At 40.5% G+C, this 15,882-nt stretch overlaps 1 protein-coding gene and 1 non-coding gene across 3 annotated transcripts in view; both read right to left on the bottom strand.

The window, feature by feature from the left end:
• Positions 1–15,882, bottom strand: part of Pde4d (phosphodiesterase 4D) — a 678,798-nt gene that overhangs the window by 149,333 nt on the left and 513,583 nt on the right. The gene's annotated exons all lie outside the window — the stretch shown is intronic.
• LOC129673778 (U6 spliceosomal RNA) lies at positions 7,039–7,146 on the bottom strand. Its single transcript, XR_008719710.1, has one exon. It is a non-coding gene; the product is annotated as a U6 spliceosomal RNA (small nuclear RNA).

Raw genomic sequence — 15,882 nt, 5'->3', positions numbered from 1 at the left:
GATACTGTGAAAAGTCTTATTTTTCTTTGGCCCAGGAGATCATATATATAACAAGATGATGGAAAGGGCAGATTGTCAGCCCCAGTGAGGACTGGGGCTTTCCAAGACAGGTTAAAAAAAACCAGGATGACAAGGAACTGGAGAGAGACGGGGTGGTAAAGAGAGGCGGTAAAGCTGGATGAAGGTTTGTTGGCTTAAAGAAAACTGAAATCCTTGAATTAGGGGGTTGCCAGGGAAAAACTGACTTTCTACCAAGATGCCTTTGCAGTCGAGTAAATTCTAACATTACATGGGACTCCTGGGAATGTCTTCCAGAGAGGAGTCTTGTTCCTTCTCCCTTCCTCCACATTGCTGGCGACCACTTAGATGTGAAGGCATGGACTCAGACAGTCACCTTGGACCACAAGGACAGAACCCATAATCAAGTGATGAGGAAATATCTGGAAGAACCTGGGTCCATAGTAATCAGTCTTAAGACTTTCCATTCAGGGGTCTCTTCACACGAAAGAGAAAATAATCTTCTGGCTTGATTAAAACACCATGAAGGAAATAAACATTTTCCTTTCTTTTGAGATAGAGTTTCAGTCTATAACCCAGATGACTTAGAACTCACTCTCTAGCCCAAATCAGCTTTAAATTCATACCAGTCCTGCCTTTTCTTCTCTGGGATTATAGGATAAGTCATCATACCAGAATTTACATTTCTTAATTCATTTTATTGTATATATTTAAGATATACAACTCGCTGTGATTTTGTTTTTGTTTTTGTTCCTCCCAACCCTGTGGTGGAGCTAGGAATCAACCCAAAACTTCACATAAGCACGCTTTCATTGAATTGTACCCACAGCCTAACAAATTGTTGTTTTGACATAAATATTAAAAATCTCAGCTGTCTTTTATTCTAGCTCAACCAAAGTGTAGCGAGAACAGTACCCCAAGAAAAATAGATCACCTACAGATTCTTATTTGAACACAACTTTAGCCTGCCATAATGTAACACCTAAGCAGGGAACACATTCTATAGCACACACACAGAGCTTTGATCTTCATAGGAGAATACAGACTGTCTTCGGTTTGAGTGGAAAAGAAACTAAAGTCAATGTGGCTTTCTTCATTAATTTTTTAATAACAAAGCAAAACAAAGCCACATGTACTTTGAAAAATATCCTGTAACACAGAGTCTTATTTCAGCTTTATCAAAGATATAGAAAACTAGTAATAGCACTCATGCCCACGATGCTACTCCATTCCTTTTGTATGCACAATGACAGTTTTCCCCTGAAGGTTTAGTAGTTCTACGGTTGAGCATAAAATGGTTAAATACTAAGCCTGGTAAACCACTTGTGTAACTTTGTTTTCAACAGTGACTAAACAGCTGTAGCTTTCAAGGTCAGCCAAATCATCTGTCAGGGGCACATGTGTTCCACACATCCAGTAACATATATGGGTTCAATCCTACCCCAGATCATATGGAAAGAGGCATTTGCAAGCGAGTGATCTCCAACCAAACAGCTGCTGTGGCTGCCCAGATGAGAGTCGCCATGGTGAACCTCTTGAGTTTAGGACTAGCTTTCCAATCACACCACTCAAACAGAACATTCATTTCAAGTCACAACTTCAGCATGCTGACAGGCCAGTTCCTTCTCATGAGGGCACGCAGCAAGCATCGGTGAAAAACAGTTAAGTAACATAATGACTCTGGCTAGCATGATACTGTTTACTGCAAGTGAGAGGAACATGTAGTGGGGATTAAAAACACCACCGACCAAACACGTAATTAACATGGGGCCTAGTTAAGTAGCTAAAGAAGAAGAGCTTCAAGTAACAAGACTTGGCTAATGCTTCCATTACAATTCTTGTTCTAGGCAACACCCAAATAGGAGCAAAAGACACAGCTCCTGGATGTTAATAACTCCCTTAACAAGCTGTCGTAATTGGTATCATTGAGCCAGACTGACGGAACCGGAGAAGGGATGACCTCAGGATTTAAGAAGTTTGGGAACAGAAAAAAAAAAAAAAAAAAAACAACAACTTTAAAAAAGTCCACATTTTAATTCAGATCATAGTTTAAAATGTCTGGCTCCAACAGAGAGAAAGCAATGGGTATTGATTTCTGTGGGCTGTTTCTGCTAACTCCAAAGAGATAATTGGTGTCGAATGGCAGCTCTTACGCTGAATTTTTATCGAGTTTTCATCATGTTCTTGCTAGATGTTCTTCAAAGTTCCAATCAGTCTTCTCATTTCGTCTATTTATTTATTTATTTATTTATTTATTTATTTATTTATTTATCTATTTATTTACTTATTTATTTGGCCTAACGAGCCTTCGAGAATGAGACATGCTGAAGGAAGAATACTGTCTTCTAATAATTTCACTCTTGGCTTGGCTTCCATGTTGAAGGGACGCAGCAGTACAGACAGGCAGAGGTACATACCTGCTCTAGCTAAGTATGGGCTTCAGTGGAGCAGCTCAGTCTGAGTCACTTACACAGTTGAGTCCCTGAGCTTGTTTCGGTCCCTAATATTTTGTTGCTCTGGGCAACCATCAAGTCCACATAAAGACTTCTGCCAACTGGAGAGGATGCCTAACCACAGGAGCCCGAATTTTCTTTTAACTCTTTGTTGAAAGCTGAAAATAACAAATGGTGTCAAGAATGTCCTCTCATTAGAGAAGAGTGTCACATTTGACTTGACACGCCTCTTATTAATTTCTTAGCAGAATATAAGTCAAGAAACCAACAGCAGTAAATCAGAAGCAAGGGTTTTTACAAAAATAATAATGATATATCATGATGAAAGAGCTAGCTCTTGGATGCTATTTTTTTTTCCCGTTTTACAGAGGAAAATCATGCTTAAATTACCGAATAGAAGTTAGATAGGGTGGTAGTGAGCGGGGTGGGATTTTAGTTCTGCTCAGTGCCGTGACTCGAAATGACAGGTGCCAAATGAGCCATCAGTTCTCACCTGTGACCATCCTTCTTTTCTAAAAGCAGATGGTGCTGTGTGAAAAGGCCTTCAGCTGGCTGATGATGGTTCCTTCACACTCTCTTCTCAGACAAACTGATCACCAGTTTGAGGAATGTTCAAGCCTAGCGGGAGTATCATGTTGGTTGAAAGCCATCACTGCTTAATTAGCCTGATTCGGTCTCTGCTGTCTCAAAAGTGTTATGACAATCTCTATATTTTGGTAGTCTTGTGACTACCAAAGAGCTTCTGTTTCTTGTTAATGTGTACATACTTATAACATGCCATGCTCTTAGGGCTTATTTTTTTGTTTGTTTGTTTCTCTGAAACTCAGAACACAAAAGTAAACACACATTTATTTCTTGATTGACGATAAATCATTATTAAGATTATTAACTCTGGATATACTAGCAACTTATTCACGTTCAGCAATCCTGCAATTTATAACAGCAAAAACCAAAACAGTGAGGAGACCCCAGAACAGTCAAGAACTTGCACAAACAAAATACATTCTCTAGATCTTTAGTACCTCAGCTGTACTTTGAGAGGTGAATTAGCCTCGAACTGCCTACTTTTATTTTGAGTTAATGTGTTCTAGTTGCATGTTAGATTTAATAGTTTGGTAATTTTGTTGGTCAATAAAGAAGCAAAAGATAAAGAAAGATGTGAATAAGGCCAAGCCTGGTGACATCAAGAAGTTACCATTGAGCTATGCTACAGTTTGAATGTGCCCTCTCCTAAATCCAGGGATGTCGATGTTAAGAGTATTGAGAGAGTGTGGGTGGTGGTGGTGCACACCTTTAATCCTAGCACCTGGGAGGCAGAGGCAGGCAGATCTTTGGTAGTTCTTGGCCAGCCTGATCTACAGTTCGAGTTCTAGGACAGCCAGAGCTGTTACACAGAGAAACTCTGTCTCAAGAAAAAAAAAAAAAAGTAACAAGAGGAAGGGTTTTGAAATAGTAATGACACCATGATAGCTATTCCTTGGGAATGGAAGGGATGGGAGAAAGTGGCCTGATAAGAAGAGTGAAGGGGTAGGTTTATCATTATCATTATTATTGGCCTTTCCACTTCCCACCATTTTAGGATGCAATAAGAAGGTCTCCATCTGAAGTGAGTGCCTTGCTCTTGGACTTTCCAGCCTCTAGAAGTATGTGAAAATAATTTTCCATTCTTTATAAGTTACCCAATCTGTGGTATTTTGTTTTGGCCATGCAAACTGACAGAGACAACATGGCAGCAATAGATGTGCCAGGCTTAGGGTGTGTATGTGTTTCTAGGGACCTAGCCCAAAGTGTGTGCGTAATAAGCAAGCCCTCTTTGGTTGAACCGTTTCCCCACCCAGCAGTCTTTTTTTTTTTAACGGTAGAGGCAAGAAGTCCTTCATGGACCATTTGCTCTTAGGCACCTCTGTGAATGACAAGTGAAATGAAAGCAGAGGCTCGGGACTACCGGAGCCATTGGGATGATGGCTGCACTCTTTCAAGAGGTTAAGGATAAGCAGAATACCTCTTAAAGGTTTTCAGTCCAAAGAATTACAGGTGGCATCATGAGTTCTAGCCGGGGATTATAGTCCTTTGCAAACCCAGCACTTACGGAGACTGAGGCAGGGCAATCAGTGTGGATTGTAGGCAAGCCTGGGCCACACATTGGGTACCAGGATAGTCTGGGTTACAGAGAGAGACGCTTTCTCAAAAATATTCATGAGTCTTGGTCTCCTGCAACATCTGATGTGTGGAACACTTTCTCATAAATTAAGTGCAGGTCATCTGGGCACTGAGGGCAAGTAGTATTACACGTGATATTGGAATCCAGAACTCACCTGTTTTCACCCCACATGTACAAGCAAGAATTGCAAAGTTTAACACATTCTCAGAAGTATTTTCCATCTAATTGTCTGAATCATACAATCAGGAGTCTGTACATCCATATCTTAACTATACAAAGATAGTTAAGGAACTATACAAAGCTTGTTTCACTAGCTCAGCACCTTTATTACACGCTGTATCTGGACACTGATTTTACCTCTGATCTATTTTCCTTTACTCTCGGATTTTTTTGGGGAGGGTGCTGTTTGTTTGTTTCATTTGTTTTGCTTTGAATTTGTGTGTGTGTGTGTGTGGGGGGGGATGCTTAATTAATTAACAGACAGGTTTGTAGACCAGTAGCCTCAAAGCTCAGCACATTTATTTGGCTGCTAAAGACACTTAGAAGGGAAGTAACTTCTTTGATGCCAGAGTTGAGTGCTTCTCTTCTAAAAACAAACAAACAAACAACCACAACAACAAATAAAACCTGTTCCTCCTTAATGAGAATATTCTCTGCAAGTACAAATCTCCATTTCTATGTCCCCTTCCTTTTATTTAACTATTTCTAAGCCCTTCGCCCCACCTCATCCACTAGATCTTCCCTATTTGGCTTCAGATCGCCCAAGCAGAGGTTGTTACCATTTGATGTTTATGCACAAACAGAGTGAGTGGGTGGCAGTGGCTCTGCTAGTTTTCCCAAGAGAATCTGTCACATGTCCAAGCCAGCTCCTCTTTGAAGCTGGGTGCCGGAGCACCGGGCTTCGGTTTGCACAAAAGATTTTAAACCTGCAGGTGTGATGGCCCAAAATAACAACAATACTTTGAACTTTTGTAGAGCCTTTCATCCAGTGATTCCAAAACATTTCCCTTTATTAAACCCTTAAGAGGCTGATAGACAAAATAACCCAAGATACAGAAATGAAGGTCTGCTGTGTAAGCAGGATTGGTGTGTTTCAAGCTCCCACGCAAGTGAGGCAGGGAACACAGGACACTGTATTGTTTGTGCAGACACAGCACATGTCTCATCTGTGATACTTTATTTCCCAAAACCCCAAGAAAAGTCAGCGGTTTCCTCTTTAGTTTTGCTGAACTCTAGAGTGATCATTTCACCTATACTTGTTTGTGTACATAACTTAGTATATTTTGGGTCTTAATTTAACCAGGTGTTAGCTTCTATTTCTTGTTTTATATATATATATATTTTAAATGTAGAAATGGTTTCTGGCTGTAGTGATGATAAATATCTGCTTGATGTGTGTGTGGCACGTGTGGTATCTGTATTTATATGTTCATATGTGTGTCTAGTGTCTTCTTCATTCTCCACCTTGGCTTTTTGTTTTGTTTTAAGACAGGGTTTCTCTGCATACATAGCTCTGGCTGTCCTGACATCTGCTTTGTAGACCAGGCTGGCCTCTAACTCTGCCTCCCAAGCCCTGGGATTAAAGGTGTGTGCCACCCCTCTCAGTGCCACCTTGCTTTTGTTGAGACAGTGTCTCTCACTAAGCCTGGAGCTCATCGGTGTGCATAGACTGCCTGTCTCCCAAGCCCTCCTGTCTCCACTGTCTCAGCGCAGGGATTACAGGCATGGACCACAATGCCCAAACCCAGGTCTTTGCCCTTGTGTGAAAAGTACTTTATGAACCCATTGTTTGGTTTCAGGCACCCCTTGGTCCTTACCTGCTGCAGGGCATGGCTGGGATACCTTACCCTCTACCCTGAATTCCCTAGCCCAGGGGCGGGACTTCCCCTCACCCAGAGGGCCTTCACTATAAAATCCAGACATTTTGGTCTTTCTCTCTCTCATTCCTTTCTCTCTCTGTCTGCACTTTCCCTTCTTTCTCTCCCACTCCTCTTCTGCTTCCAATAAACCTTCATTTATTTGTACATAACTTTGTCTTGACGTTAACTCATTCTGTTATTTAAATCACCCATCCTTCCCCATCTTGAGTTGATTTTTTTTTCTTTTTAAGATTTGTTTATACAGTGTTCTGCCTGCATGCCAGAAGAGGGCACCAGATCTCACTATAGATAATTATGAGCCACCATGTACGTAGTTCCTGGGAACTGAACTCAGAACCTTTGGAAGAACATCCAGTGCTCTTAACCTCTGAGCAATCTCTCCAGCCCTTGAGTTGATTCTTAAATGAGATTCTTAGCATTCAGTCCTCTAGTTCTGTATTCTGTTTCTCTATTTCTCTTTCTCTCTCTCTCTTTCTCTTTCTCTCTTTCTCTTTTCAGTTCAGATTTATGTCAGAGAACCAGTTTGCAAAATATGGACCGCTTCACGAATGTGCATGCCACCCTTGTACAAGGACCATGCTAATCTTCTCTGTACTGTTCCAATTTTAGTCTATGTGCTGCTGGAGTGAGGTACTGTATTCTACTTATCAAACCAATCAACCAACAAACAAAAAGTGTGTTTGTTACTAAATTACAAAATTACTAAATTACTAAATTACATTTAGTAATTTTCTGTTTTTCTCCTTGATACTACTTTTGCTCTGTCCTATGGGCTAGGAATCATAAGATAAATACTTATGAGTGAAATGTGTCTGAGGAATGGTTTATCAAACACTGGTTCTTGTTTTTACTTGTTTCTGTTATATTACTGAGAAACAAACAAACAACAGAAAACCTTCCCCCCTCCACATTTCACCAGTTGCTTTGATGTCTTGTTTTGACCAGCTGTTGATCTTACTGTGAATGTTCATTTACACCATTTGAAATGTTATGTGAATGCAGTCCCAACAAAAGGCACAGCACTTTGACATTGTTTCAAACATGTTTCTGAGGAATCTTATTTGTGGCAGATGGAGACTAAAACCTTCCATGGGGGAGGGCTCTTAATGAGTCTTAATTGCTTGCACATGAAAATGTAGTGACTAAGACTGTGTGCACAATTAGGAATTTAAACATGTAGGAAAAAAACTGGCCAAAGAAACAGAAATCTTTATTTATTTTTTTTAAGGCATGGCTATTCTCCACACAATATTGGAAATGATTTAAGACAAATACTGCTTTTGTCTTCACCTCACCTTTTCCTAGGTTGGCCTTCCATTTCTTTTGGACTTCACTGGAGAAAGTGTCCTGGCACATTCAAGGGCAACATAGTCATGAGTGTTACTCTTCTTTGGTCCTACTATTCTATTCCCCAGATTTGAAGACTGGTGCTTACTCATCTCCTTCAACTTTTGTTTGGCATTCCAGGATCAATTTGCTTGGACCCTTAAACTGTGGATGAGAAACAATGTCCAGGGCCAAAATTTCCCAAAGTTAAATCATTAGCAGGGGCATTGCCACAATCCCTGACGTCAGCCACTAAAGCTAAAGGACACATCTTAACGTCTCTTATAAAAAGACATACAGATCTTTAGAAATGAGCCTGATGAGGGTTGTGCTTTCAGTTTGGTGTTAACTATGTTTCCTCTGCATTGGGTACTGTGCTACAATGATGCTCATGGATAGGGCAGACCTAGTAACTTCTGGGGACTGTCTGGTTACTTTTGAGTGTAGTGAAAAAAGCATGACTGTTTCCAGGTAAGAGGACTGGCTGTGTTTAGAGTGTGGGAAGACTAGATGAGGGCTGAGCTGATGGAGTGACACAGGACAGGACTTGCTGCAGGTTGCACGGCTTTGTTGGGGTGCAAACTGTGGAGTCAAAGCGGAAGCTACAGTGAGAAGTCAGTACCAGGGACTCTGTAAGAAGCAGCCCTGAGGACATTCAAGTCCTTCCAGCCTTCCACTGGGCACCATGCTTCATAATAACTGACCCTTAAGTCTGTAAGTCACGTAGCATTGTACATTGAACCTCCACTGGTCAAAGGCATTGCAAAACATCTCGGCCCACCAATGGGCCAAAATATCTTTTTCTAGATGATGTAGCTTGGATCTTGAATAGCCCCCAGATGGCTATACGCTACATCATTGGTCCATATCTAGAACCCATAACAGGTGAAGCTTAGTGGAAAGAATTTATATCACGGGCTATCTCGTTGAAAGGCTCTTGGGATTCTCTTCTTTCTGTCTCCCACAGTTGGACATGATGAACTGATGGGACCTTCTCTTCCATGTGAGCCATCATTATATACTGTGATGCTATAGGATCAAAGCTATAGAGTTAAGTACCATAGGATAAAATTTCTGAAACTGAGTAAAAACAAAAACATTTTTTTTCTTTACTTTTAAGGTGATCATCTATGTATTCTGTCTCAGAATGGAAATTCAATATGCCGGACAACCTCAAATTCTCCTTGTGATTCTTTGTGGGAAACTTACACCTGTCTGAATACAGATGAGGCTTCTAGGAAGAGCTCTTAGATACATTCTAGTTGTCTGGGTATCCACACCCAGAAGCTCAAGAAACGGGCCTTCAAATAAACTTTAAAACCTAACTCATATCCCAGGATTCACTTAAATGATACTTTTGGAAAACGAAGGGTATTGTGAATAACTGCATTTCCCTCTCTATTATCTTATATGCCTTACTGAAAATATAAATAAGGAGAACCTATTAAACAACCACTCACTTAGATTGCTATTGAGAAAAGACTGAAAGAATGAACATTATTCCTTGCTTTGGTTCCTACACTTGAAAGTCAACAAAGAGCACAGGCCACAACACACTGAATTCAGCTATAAAGCACCAATGCATGTGAGGAAGGCTAGAGATCAGTTCTAGAGCACTTGACCAACAGGTGCAGGGCTCCGTGTTTGATTCTGAGCACTGAAAGAAAAATGGAAGAGAGGAACAAGGAAAGAAGAAAGGAAGGAAGGAAATGTAGTTCTATTTCTATATAGACAATTTTGCCAGACAACAATGAGTTAGCAGCCAGTGAATTTATACTACAGTGAGCTCTACGACCAACCCTCTTTTACTTTCTTCCGTGGCTACTTTGAAAACATTCCTCTTTTTATTGCTCCAATACTTATTTCTCAGGCTCTCCAGCTTCCTATATCATTTCCCTAAACTGTTTCTACTCTCTGAATTAAGTAATCCTGTACACAGTGTCTTCTCTGTTAGGAAAGGACTTCATCCTGCCCCATTTTGTCCTTCTGTCTCTTCCTCCTCTCCTGATTTGGTTTGTTCACTTATTCATTCATTTATAAGCCTCCTCTTAAAAAAAAAAACTTTATTTAATGTTTTCTGTCACCCAGTAGAACACATTTCGGTGCTTTGGGTTCTGAAAGATTCTAGGATAATGTTTCTAAGTCCAGGAGCAGTATTTTTTGCCTGGGTGAGTATTCAGAGCTTAAGCAGTTCTTTCCAGACTAGGGGTTGAATGAATAAAACAGTAAACCTAGGAGAACACACAAAAATGATGCTCTCCGGATGACAAGTCAGTGTGAGATATGCAAATAAAGAAGATGCCTTTAACAGCTATACTTTCCCACTCGTGACGATGCAGGGGACTACAAATGCTTCCCTTGAGCTGCCCACACTACAACACAAACTACAGAAATAAAGACAGACTGCAAAGAGCACTGGATGCTTAGGCATCAGAAATGTCTAGAGTAAGGGTGCTTGAGGGATGAAGAGCTGGGAAAACCCAATAGAACAATAGATGTGAAGATCTCCACGAAAGCTATTGAGGAGAGAAAAGATGGAGATTTCCAGACCCCACCCCTGATGAATGGAGACGATGTAGTTCTTTCAAGGCTTAAGGGTGAGTGGTTCTGGAAGCCGGAAGCAAGGTAACCCAAGAGCCCACTGCCACATGAATTCTTGAAATGCCCCTGTAAATTTTACTTCTCTAGACCACTTTGTTATTGATAAAGATGGAAGAACTACAGCATCCACCTCTTCAGATTGTTACAGTGTTGTTTTATATTTCCTTTGTTTGAGACAGAGTCTTACTTTGTAGCCCTGGCTGGACTGGAAGCAACTATTTAGGCCAGGCTAACTTTAAACTCTCAGAGATTCCCCTACCTCTGCCTCCCAGGTGCTAGGATCAAATCACATAAATACAATGTTTAATTGGCATATGCTGACATTTCTTACTATCAGTACTAATTTTATATCTATGTTGATACTAAAGCAATTCTTGCGATAGTAAAAGAAAGGAGAGTGTGAATGGATGGACCCTCTATTGAGAGCTAAATAACTCAGGGTAACATTTGAACAGTATGATCTGGGAAATGAGCTCCCATAGAATTTGAAATCTTTCATCCCACACAGTCTTTGCATTTCCCAGTGTGCTTAGTACTGTTCTTAATTCTCAAGTGGGTAGGAAACACTAAGTTCATGAAAGGAGTGGATGGAGAATACAGCTTTTGTCTTTTCCTTTGAATGTTTCAAAAGGAGACTTTTATTTCAATATTTCAAAGGTACTGTGTTTGTGGAAACAAAAAGAATACAGCTACTAAACCTAATATTTCCCAAACTCACTCCTACCTCATACACAAACACGCATGTGACGCTTCATTCTTTTTTCAGACTGGAGCAAGTTGGGCTAATTAAAATCTTGTATATATTTCAAGAGATATCAGAGATTCTGACCCTGAGGATGACGAACGTGATGACGAAGACGTCAGATAATAATGTCATCTTGTATTTCTTTCCTCTGATCCCCTGGCACTTCACAGAATATGTATTATCTAGTGTATTCAAGATTGCACTGTTGTGTGTGTGTGTGTGTGGGGGGATGCTGCTCTATGCATTTTCCAGAAAGACAAGAACACTGTACCTGGGCAGTGCTCTTAGCTACTTTCTTCAATATCCTCCAACTCTGTGACCCTTTGTTAGTAGTAAGTCTCTGAGCCCTGTCTCAAGGATTTGGTTGGGAAATGCCTAGCAATCATTTCTGGAGTTTGTTTGCAAATATCCCACTATGATTCCTTGATGTAGGGCCATAGGGGAATTTTGACTCTCTCTTTTTTTCTTTTATAACACTATGATACAATGCGAAGTAGACTTGGTAACATAAAAGTATTTTAGCTTTTCCCAGCAATTGAAAAATAACATGGTCTTGCTATGGGCTCAGTGGCCAGCAGAGGGCTTCCATCCATAAGAAATACTTGAAAGTATTTCAAAATAAAGCTAATGCTTGCTTGTAGCATTCTGATACTGAACACAATGGGCCATACCACCCCAGGATTGTTGCTAGGCTGCCGGCTGAGGCCCAAGAACCACTGAAGTTCGTCATTAGATTATTTATAGTGGGGGTCTCTCTGGGCCTGGCAATTCCTTGTTAACATCTAGTGCCTTCAACTGAAACCAACTAAAAGGTGCTTGTCAGAATAAAAGAATTTTTCTAAATTTTTATCTTTTTCTCATAAATCATTTTTTTAAAAAGCCTTTCCTAACAAGAATTTCAATGTTATTTAACATTTGGGATATTTAAAAACCTCTACATACTTGCAATGCTATGACTGATTTCTTTCTATGTGATTTCATTCTTTTAAATAGCTTCCTCCCTTTCCCATAATAATCAGTCTCCGAACACGGCTACTGCTCTGTTCCACAACTTCTGTTCCTCATCAACCACCTTGGGTAAAGGGACATTATCATTATCATGTATGTGGCCCACACTGTTTCCAGTTACCATCCCCAAGTACATAGGTTATTCTTCTATGTTACACATATGGAAAATTTATTGATAGCACTGAATTTGACCTTCAGAACCACACAATCATGTAAGGAAAAAAAAATGATGTCATTGGGGATGGGAATGCAGTCAAGTAATTAAGACATGGCCAGCTTACAGGAGACTCCGGTTCCAACTGCGAGCGACACAAGGATAATCAAAGAAATTATTGATCATTTTCTATTCCACATATCATGATATCAATGCTGATCTCCGATTGGGGTGTGCTGGTCTACCTTTGGAGCCTCACATTTACATGCTAACGTGCACTTTTAACTGTCCTTTTCAGTTCCCTGTGCTCTGCTCACGCTTCCATATCTCACCCTTGCCCTAACTCCTCTCACTAGTCTGGGACTCCCTGTGTAGGCAGTGCGGGCTTCCACCTCGTGGAGATCTGCCTGCTTTTTGCTGAGTGCTGGAATAAAGGTGTGTGCTACCACGTGCGCTCACCACATTCTTTTCTTCTGCACAGTGGTGATGATCAGGCCTGTGTGTGTTGATTGTTTATCCGAGGAGCAACCCCCACCCCGCATCCCAGTCCAGAGGCGCCCAGGTTTGCATGTCAGCCTCACCCATTCTGCCTTCCCTCTTAGATCGTGAATTCCTTAAAACTGGCAGTTAGATTTTCCTCAGTGTTTCCCATGATTCAGAAGGGCTAGAAGATGAGATTGCCCATTGACTGGGTGAACAATACCAACCTACTCTGAATACATACCGGGTATGAAACATTATACTCATCTCTAACCTAGGATTAAACGGAGAAGTGACAAAGGCCTAAAGAATTTAAGTAAATCAACTGAAAATCTGTAGTTAGGAAGGGGAAAACCGGTTTCAGACCTCAGGACTCAACCATTGCCTTTGACCTCTGACTTTGCCAACTAAATGAATCTTAAGCACCATCCCATTCCTTCAACTAAAGTTATAACCAAGTATCCAAATCAGATTCAAACCATACACAATTGAGTCGAGTGTCATTTGCCTTGGCTGTTTGTAAATTCAAGTGCAGCTTCAACCAATTCCTGGTGGAAAAGCTATGCTTTATGTATGTTTGTATAACTCGATTGTTCAAATAAAAGCAGGAGACGGCAACGCAAGCCATAAAGCAAGCAATATGTAATGGAAGAACATAGCCTTTTACTGTTCTAGTAAGTTCAGCTAATAAAATAGTCACACTTTCATGTAGTCAGACAAATATTTTCATTTTCCCCAGAGAAGTCTTTTTATTAGAGAGAAGGGGGTTTTCATGAACATTAGCTCTTTTAACTTTAAAAAAAAAATCAGAATACCTAGGCATCATTATATGTATCAAGTATAAAAGAAAAGGCCTGAAAACAACCCATACACAATCACGAACACATAACTCTTTATTAAAGAGTTATTAAAGTTATTAAGCATACGTCATCAGCAGCATTTCCATGCCCAGAAAGATCCCACTGAGCACTCCTTCTCTATAGCGACTGGTGCTCTGCCATGAGATTTTCTCTTACTAAAGGAACATTTAAAAAGGTGTTACAACACAGCTAGTGATGAAGGGGTGGGTTTCTCTGACCATGGCTTGCTCTACTGAGGTCCTTACACACTGACTTAACACACACATCACAGTTCGTTGTCTTCTCTGGACTCACGCATCTCTCACTCATAGATCTCTTTCATTTCTTGAAGAATGTGCCACCATCGCTCTCCCTATCTTAATTTTTTTTATCACATACGCATATAATATATACTGTATTTCATACGAATAATATATGCTACTCATTTTCTCACACACGTGCATGAGACACGCAGGCTAAGAAAGACGATCTAAGCCGTTACTACGATCATCAACAACTGCTTGGTTCCTTTTCTTTGGTAAGCTGAAAGCATTTAAACAGGCAGCCCACATTCTCACAGAAACCACTGTTTTGTTAAATACCTTGGTTGGCTGTGTTACCACCCAATGGATGGAACCTGAGTTTTGCTTTGTGCTTCAGAACAGTGACCACAGAGGATTAAGTTTCTTCTCACTATGTTTTGACCAGCTAAGTATTTGGATAGTTTACTTTTTAGTTCTCTGCTTCGTGACTGACAGAATTCTATTTAGAATAAACAGACTTTTCCTAATGGAATCAAGAGTATCCAGGTTAAAATAACTCAAAGTGAAGCATTGCTCTGTGCTTGTCCCCTCTGTAGGAATACAAGAGGAAACCCTGCTGGTTGTGCTGTCTTGATGTATGATCTTAGAAACAAGATCACCATCCCGTTGTTTTAGGCTAGCTATCTCCCCACCTTTAGGCTGACTACTAGATGCAATTCAAATATCCCTGACTTTGAAAACATTTCGAGTGAGAAATTTGGCCAATATATTTTGTCATTTTTAAGTTCAGGTGAATATATGGTCTAAAGCTACCCATTACTCAGAAATTAACATTCTCTTTCATAGCCCCTGTGGTTCCTTTAAAGCAGACATTTCTGTAACCTAAGGCTACTTATTCTAATGGATTACTTTATTTTGTGGATGCAGATGGGACCTTGGACTCAGAGAAAGGACACAGGTTTATTCCCAGCTCAGCCAGAAAGTAGCGTTTTCTCTCAGTGGCCTCAGATTTTTTTTCTCATCTTTCCAATAAAGACACCTAAATAGATTTTCTCTGAGTTATTCCTCCATGCAAAAAAAAAAAAAATCTCAATTGAATATGATTAGGTTAAAGAGGATGAAAATAGCAAGATGAAGAAGAAACCTAGCAAGAGGGTTCTTGAAAGTGACACGGTTCTGTGAGACGGCTGCAAAGTACATTTCTTAACATTGTTTAAAAATGAACCAAATACTCAAACATACTTTTTGTGCCCTCATCACGACTTCTTTGCTCCAAAAAAAAAAAAAAAAAAAAAAAAAACAAGCACCCTTGGTCCCCGCCAGAGTCAGAGTTTTTATGGGCATTTATGCCTCTCTTCTGCCCTCCAGTGGCCCGACATCCTCTTCACTTCTGACGTAAGTCACTGGCTCAGGACCTTTGTGGGTCCTTCCTTTAAGTGATAGGAGCACAGAAAATGTGTGGCCATTAGTGCATGGGAACAAACTCGTCACTGAGATGCACAGAGTGAGAAATGAAAGAAGACCATTGCAGTCCTGTGCAACCTGCACTCTCCCGGGGTGAAAACAGGTATTGGGAGCAAATGGGATGTTTGGACACTTAACAGCCTGCCGAGCCAGCTTTACCCTTTGTCTAAATTATCTGCTTGCATTCTTGCACCAATTCTGGATGCCAGGTGCGCATATCTCCATTCTCTAATTAGAAAATAAAGCCAAAGAGAGTTGGGCTTCTCACTCAGCCTCCAAACGCTTCAAGTCTAGTGGTGTGCCATGCTAAAGGGCAGCATAGCCAGTTAGCAGTAAGTCTCTTTTGTAAATGTCCTCCAAAAGCTCTCTCGGTAAGGACTGTCAGATTATGGAAGATGCATGTGCTGACCTCTCCTAAGTGGATATAGTGGCTGGAAGGTTATTATGAAGTTTTAACTATGGTGACGTGAAATTAAACTTTTCATTGGCT

The sequence above is a fragment of the Psammomys obesus genome, unplaced genomic scaffold (genome assembly GCF_907164565.1).
Source record: "Psammomys obesus unplaced genomic scaffold, mPsaObe1.curated_primary_1811, whole genome shotgun sequence".
NCBI classification, from domain to species: domain Eukaryota; kingdom Metazoa; phylum Chordata; class Mammalia; order Rodentia; family Muridae; genus Psammomys; species Psammomys obesus.
This window is presented reverse-complemented; position numbering and strand designations above follow the sequence as displayed.